At 39.3% G+C, this 7,978-nt stretch overlaps 1 pseudogene; it reads right to left on the bottom strand.

The window, feature by feature from the left end:
- Positions 1-3,387: 3,387 nt before the first annotated feature.
- Positions 3,388-7,978, bottom strand: part of LOC105532371 — a 33,874-nt pseudogene continuing 29,283 nt past the window's right edge.

Genomic DNA, 7,978 nt, shown 5'->3' with positions numbered 1-7,978 from the left:
AGTTAATAGTTACTCTATGGGATTACTACTCTAGGTCATAGTTAGAATGCAGGAAAAATATTTTTTCATCGTTGGATGAGTATCTGTAAGTCAACAATTCACACTAATATAATTATTTTAGTATTGAGATACCAGACAAATATAACTTTTCTGTGTTATTCAGATTTTATCTTTAACATTACCTCTTCAAGGTCGGCCTCCCTAAATCTCTCAGACTAGGTCAGGGACCCTCTGTTACAAGCCACCTATACTTTTCATTCATAGTACTTTAAACTTTTATTAATACTTTCAAAATTTGGTGGGCTCTCTTTTATCTCAGTTTCATCTTGTGATTTCTCTAGGATGAATATAGCATGCAAGACTGAAGTGCACTTGCAGAATAGCAGGGAAACATTCACAGAATGGACCTGAGCTTCCCTGAGGCAGGGTCAGCATAATGGGTTATTCCTCAAGAAAATGAAGGTCAGAGACTGGAAGATAATGCGGAAAGAGACACTGAGTTGTCAAACATCGTGTATGTTTTATTGAATATTAATGAAATGCAAAATGAGTGATTTATGTAAGCACCTTCACATTCTGCTAATGGTAGAAACAAAGCACAGTCATCAAATCAAATAATAAAAACCTAAAAGCCAGAGAACAAAGCTCTAAAGACAATGAATGCCATATTTTCTAAAAGGCTTAGTATAAATATAAAAATATGTAAGTATTTTATACACACACATTGCTATTTTAGTATTTACAGTTTACCTTAGGACTATACTTTCAGAGTTCATTTCTACAGTTTGTTACAGCTTACCTCAATAACTAAAATCTGCTTTCCAATCTAAAATAAGTCTACCTTTTCATTCTGGCTTGGAACAGCCCATAATCTTTTTCTTAATCAATTTGTAATAATCTATTATTTGTGTGTTTATGTGTTTAATGTCGATTCCCCTTATGAGACTGTAAGCTCTGTGAAGGTAAGGACCATGTCTGTTCTGTTCAAATCATGTACACAGTGCCTGCCTACCAATAATGCCTGAACTACGGTCATTTTATAGACTACTTGTTTACTGAATGTTGAGTGACTAGGGCCAGGAATGTCTGCACACTGAGCCAGCTTGAAATAATGACAGGATAAATTTGGCCTCTGTAGCATGAATGTAAATGTTGCTTAAAAACCTTTCTTGTTGGCCGGGCGCAGTGGCTCATGCCTGTAATCCCAGCACTTTGGGAGGCCGACACGGGCGGATCAGGAGATCAGGAGAATGAGACCATCCTGGCTAACACGGTGAAACCCTGTCTCTACTAAAAATACAAAACATTAGCCGGCCTGGTGGCGGGTGCCTGTAGTCCCAGCTAGTCGGAAGGCTGAGGCAGGAGAATGGCGTGAACCCGGGAGGCAGAGCTTACAGTGAGCCGAGATTGCACCACTGCACTCCAGCCTGGGCGACAGAGCGAGACTCTGTCTCCAACAACAACAACAATAACAACTACAACGACAAACAATAACCCCTTGTTAAAAATCCTTTCCTTTAATCTTAGATCTGCATCTAGTCATTGTACGTTTTACAGATCCATGGATGATTCTGGGTTTAGTTCTTTGTGAGACTGCCAGAAACTCCAGAGGCTGGGTCAGTGCATAAAGAGAGGCCATTGGCGAGAACGTCTGCTGGATTGCTGAAGACAATTGCTACTGAGAATAGATCGTAACTTAGGAAGAAACAATTCAGTACCAAAAGAATAATTGGAGCCCTTCTGGAAAAACCTAATAAGGTACCTCAAGACTTGTAGATGCTAGATAAAAATAGCATGAGCATGCTGTTGGAGTGTTTTAAAGGCCTAATTTTTTAGTTAATTGTTTTTTAATATTACATAAATAACATTTGTTATAGATGTAAGTTAGGGTGGTTTTAATCCATCTTTCCCCAGGTAACTAACTGTGTATAATTATCTTTTGATAATGGCCAGCACGTCTTTACATTCCTCAGGTTTTCTCTTCCAGATATATGTGCTATCTCTTGGTCTACAGATGGCATTCTATCTATCAGGATACCATGAAAAAAAAATCTGGGATATTGGAAAGGGCACATTTTTTTTTGAGGTCATCAGGGTGCTCTATACAAACCATGGTTGAACACTTGAAGATGTCGAGTAGCTGCTTGAAGATTTCCTGATAAAGAGCTACCCAGCACCATGTTCTGCCAGCAGTCATAGGTACTTGGATTTTCACTCTTCAGATTTAGCTCCTTCTTCTTTTGTCAAATTGCCTGGACAGAGATGCAATTGCTTCCTGGTCCTAGAGTCTCTCCACTGGCCTCAACTTTCTAATTGTTATCTCCCCAGAGATAATATGAGTTATAATCTTCCCAAAGATGTTAGATGTCTAGAATCATTTCCAGAATGCTCCCCAGACCATCATAAAAATAAAGCACCTGCTGATTCCCCCCAGGACTCAAGTCATGCCTGTTCATGTATCTTCCATTCAATTTGCAGCATATGTGTGGTTTAGGACAGTCTTTCTTGAGTGATCCATAGTGAAGGATGACTTTTTGTTTGTTTTATTTTCAGTGTATTGTGGACTGGTACTTTGTGTAAAATATAATAAAGTTAGTTGTTAGAAATGTAAAATCGTAAATAAAAACAGACATACAAAATACAAACCACGTTTTTTATTAGTAGATTCAAAAGACAAAATTACTCTGCCAATGTGCTAGTTTCTTTTTTGACATTTAAAATTCAGATTAGACTTTATTTAAGCCAGGCGTGGTGGCTCATGCCTGTAATCCCAGCACTTTGGGAGGCTGAGACGGGCAGATCACGAGGTCAGGAGATCGAGACCATCTTGGCTAACATGGTGAAACCCCGTCTCTACTAAAAATACAAAAAATTAGCTGGGCGTGGTGGCGGGCGCCTGTAGTCCCAGCTACTCGGGAGGCTGAGGCAGAAGAATGGTGTGAACCCAGGAGGCGGAGCTTGCAGTGAGCCGAGATCATGCCACTGCACTCCAGCCTGGGTGACAGCGAGACTCTGTCTCAAAACAAAACAAAACAAAAAAAACAAACAAAAAAATCCCCCAAAACTTTATTTAAATCAGAAACACAATTCTTAAAATTGCATTTAGAGTCAAGATCCCTTTTATAACCCTCTTGTTATAAAAATCAGAAGGAATATTTGTAAGTAAAGCAGATATCTCTCTAGGTTAATGAGACCAGATTTGACTTTGGATTTTTTACTTTAAACAGATTCTAGAAGATAGAGGAAAAAATATGTTATATACAGAAAACAGTATCTACCTGTGTATTCAGAGGCATAAATTTATTGATAGAAGTGATTTCAGTACACGCTGGAATCTCAGAAGCAATTTTCGGAGCTTAGTTTTATTTTCTTGAATTTTAAGAATTTCTAAAATCCTTTTTCATCTTCAATTTTGGGAGCCAAATAATACTTTAAATGTTCCATATCCAGCAGTTTTATACTCTACAGCAAGGGGTGCATCTGCAGACATACTGAGTGTTACTGGGAAGAGAGAGTGGAGTGCCTGTTATAAAGAAATTTAAGTACCTTAGTGCAAAAGTTAGCTGAACTGGCCCATTCATCATTATGGCAACAGCCTCCTCTTCTTTATTGTGATTACTTGTTTGTGACAATGTTTCCATTTCCAAGTCCTCCATTTGCAGAAAATTTCACTCCATCTTTTGCACAGGAAATTATAACAGACTCTCCAATATGACTGAGATCTTGGCATATATGCACAAATTCACTAGAATGCATCTTTACTACACAGCTGTACTCTTGTTCTGGAATTTCAAGTTGCTCAGTATCTAAAATCATTAACTTCAATTCATAGTCTAAAAGTTCTCTTGATTTAGTGCTTCAAATTCTAACACCAAGAGGTCCATGGTACCTTCAGTCCTCCATGTAATGATGTCTTCACTGCCATTGTCATATTTTAGCATTTTGGACGTGTTGGTGAGGCTCATGGTTATGACTAGGTTGTGGTCACAGTGGTATGTGTTGAAGCCCTGGGTATGCAGGGTGAACTGCACCAAGGAAATGTGTGATACTTTCACGCTGTGTAGGTTCACCTGCTTGAACTATTGTCCCAGCAGGCCTATCTCTCACATTGAATAGGGCTGACTGTGCAACTAATAAGATGTTGTGGAGATGACAGTGTGTGACATCTGAGGCTAGGTCATAAAATACATTGTGACTTCTCACTGTTTCTGGAAGAAGTCAGCTTTCATATCACGAAGACACTCAAGCAGCACTTTGAAGAGGTCCAGGTGGTGAAACTGAAGACCTTCACAAACAGCCAGCACTAATTTGCCAACCAAATGACGGTCTTTGGAAAACAGATCCTCTGGCCTCAGGCAAGCCTTCAAAGACTACAGTCCCAGTCAGCCTTTTCACTGTAACCTCATGGTAAACCCTGCACTAGTACCATCGAGCTGCTCCTGAATTCCTGACTCACAGAAACTGCAAGAGAATAAATGTGGTTGTTCTGGGACACTAGGTTTTGAGGTAATCTGCTACATAGCAATAGATAACAAGGAGAGACCACTACATAAATCAATACATAACTTTCATCTGCATGATAGGTGTTATGATAGCAGTAGAATACAAGGTGTGGTACAGGCAGAGTGGATCTGAAGTAGTAGCCTGTTGTCTTAGTCTGTTTTGTGCTGCTGTGATGGAATTTCACAGACTGGGTAATTTATAAAGAACAGAAATTTATTCTCTCACAGTTCTAGTGGCTGGCAGGTCTAAAATCAAGGAATGGTCAGGTTAGGGCTCAGTCTCTCTGCTTTCAAGATGATGCCTTGAACACTGCAACCTCCAGCGAGGAGAAACATTGTGTCCCCACATGGCACAAGAGCCGGAGAGGAAAGGAGACAAATGAGAATTGGGCTCACCCTTTTATAATAGCATTAATTAATTCGTGAAAGTGGAGCCCTCATGAGCTAAACACCTCCTTTTAGGTTCTGTCTTCCAACACTGTTGCTTTGGAGATTAGACTTTCAACAAGTTAGCTGAACTGGCTCATTCATCTGTATGGCAACAGCCCCTTCTTTATTGTCATTACTTGTTTGTAACACTGTTGCCACATCCAAGTTCTCCACTTGCAGAAAATTTTACTCCGTCTTTTGCACAGGAAATTATAATTTTGGGGACATATTCAAACTATAGCATCTACCAAATTAGTAACTCTACCAAGGCAATGCTACAATTCAAGTTTTCACATTTTCCCCAAGCCTGCTATAAATTATTACTTGAATAATCAGCAAAATACAAGTATTTATTCCTTTGTACATGGAAGCAACCAAACAGTTTTTTTTTTGGTATGAAGGTCTACAAGTGATAATCTGTATTTATCTTCCTAGTTAAGTACAACTATAATCAGGGGCTCGACTCTTGAATTCATGTTTCTCTTTATTTTTTCAATGTTGAGAAAGTAACCAATGATATATGTGGCCAAATAAAAAGCTTTCACATATAACATTTCAAAAATTTTTAATTCATTGATCTTCTCCTTCCCTCACCTCCAATAAACTTTTTAGTAAACTGGGATGCCTCCTCATTCACAGAATGGAGGACCTATGCTAGCATTTGGGTTACTTTGGTGTCAGTGTCAGCTCAGACTCTGCATCTGAGAGTTCTTTAAAGATATGGGTATTTCTGGCCGGGCGTGCTAGCACAGGCCTGTAATCCCAACACTTTGGGAGGCCAATTTGGGAGAATTGCTTAAGACTAGGGGTTCAAGACCAGCCTGGGCAAAATAGCAAGTTCCTGCCTCTACAGAAAAAAGAAAAATAGCCAGTCTTTGTAGCAAGTGCCTGTGGTCCCAGCTATTTGGGAAGCTGAGGTAGAAGGACTGCTTGAGCCTGGGAGTTTGAGGTTGCAGTGAACTATGAATGTGCCACTGCACTCTAGCCTGGGTGACAGAGTGAGACCCTATCTCAAAAATAAGTAAGTAAATAAATAAATAAATAAAAGTATTTCCCCTTTCCCCATATATAGTAATACTGGTTTATCAGTCTAGGGAAGGTCTGAGGGAATTGATAGTGTGTACAATTATTGTGTGTTGGGTTCTTTTTGCAGAGGACCTAGCTTTGCTTCCATTGATGGCTCTGGATTTGAGAACTGGCTTAGGTTTGGAAACTGGATAGAGAGATTATAATTTTCTATTGTGGCAGCTGACATCAACCTTTGACTCACCCATTATTGATCTTCTTTTGGGTGTGGGTGAGGCAGTACCCTTATCCATCTTAGCTCTAGGCACACCATGATTTATTAACCATCACTACAGATCTCTGTATGTCACAGCCCGCTGGTTTCCATTCAACCTTTGTTATCTATTTGGATAATTACATCGATCTTGCTCTTGATGGCTAAGTGGTGCCTTCTGGCCTCTGCTGTTTCATAATCCTATCATCCCTGAATCCTAGGGGCTTCCCTACCATTACCCCTGGTGTACAAAGCATAGACACTGCCAAGCCTCTCAATGAGGCCAGTGCCCTTCATCCCCAGCCCTTGCACCACTTTGCGTTTCTTATTGCTTTAGTAAAAGGAGTGTCCCCTTTTGATTCTCTTGAGAAACAGAGTCATCTTCTGGATTTTCAGGTCTTATATGACAAGTCCAGTTGAACATTCCCACCTCTCTGAGCCTCTTGACTCCTTCCTTAGCACTCTTCCAAAGCAGTTCTGGAATCTTCACCTGATTTGTTGTAGGCCATAATTTCCCGCCCCACCCCCCCCAATTTTAAAGGAGCTATCCCAGTAGCACTGAACTGATTCCAGGTGTCTTTCTTGGGGTACTACTTCTTCAGTTGCAGGAGATTGCCCCGATTTCAACAACCTCTCCTTTATATTCTGCTCCCCTGGCCGAGCATGCTCATGATTGATATCTAATAAGCTTTTTCTGTTCCCACAGGTACATATGAGTTGGGTCCTATAGTGATTTTTTGGTGAACTGTTTCCCTAGTCAAGTTGAGATTTGATTGTTGACCGTATTTATTGGCCTAGAAACCATTTGGGGACACGAGGACATACCTTGAGGGGGATAACATCATCTTTTATTTTAAAAAACATTTTTTTATTTTTAATTTTTTATGAGTGCATATTAGGTATACATATTTACGGGGTACCTGAGATATTTTGATACAGTCATACAATGTGTAATAGTCACCTCAAGGTAAATAGGGTATCAGTCACCTCAAGGTAAATAGGGTATCTATCACCTCAGGCGTTTGTCATTTCTTTGTGTTAGGAACATTCAAATTCCACTCTTTTGGTTATTTAAAAATATACAATAAGTTATTGTTGACTCTCCTGTTGTAGTTTCAAATATTAGATCTTATTCATTTTATCTAATTATATTTTTGAACCTATTAACCATCTTGACATCCTCTGCTACCCTTTCCCACTACCCTTTCTAGCCACTGGCAACCATCATTCTACCCTCTATTTCCATGATTTCAACTGATTTGGTTTTTACCTGCCATGAATCAGTGAGAACATGTGAAATTTGTTTGTTTTGGTTCTGGCTTATTTCACTGAACATAATGTCTTCAGTTTCATCTATGTTGTGGCAAATGACAAGACTTAATTATTTTTTATGGCTGAATAGTACTCCCTTGTATATATAATCTCCATTTTCTTTATCCATTCATCTGTTGATAGACACTTAGGTTGATTCCAAACTTTGGCTATATTAAATAGTGCCATAGTAAAAATGACAGTGCAGATATCTCTGGAATATATTGACTTCTTCGCATTTGTGTATATACCTAGCAGTCGGATTGTTGGATCACATGGTAGTTCTGTTTTGAGTATTTTAAGGAAACTCCATACTGTTCTCTATAGTGACTGTACTAATTTACATTGCTACCAACAGTGAACAAGAGTTCCCCTTTCTCTACATCCTCAATAGAATTTGCTATTGTCTGTCCTTTGGATAAAAGCCAGGTCACTGAGGTGAGATGATATCTCATTG

This window comes from Mandrillus leucophaeus, unplaced genomic scaffold (genome assembly GCF_000951045.1).
Source record: "Mandrillus leucophaeus isolate KB7577 unplaced genomic scaffold, Mleu.le_1.0 Scaffold951, whole genome shotgun sequence".
NCBI classification, from domain to species: domain Eukaryota; kingdom Metazoa; phylum Chordata; class Mammalia; order Primates; family Cercopithecidae; genus Mandrillus; species Mandrillus leucophaeus.
Note: the sequence above shows the minus strand (reverse complement) of the source record. Positions and strands in the feature narration are given on the sequence as shown.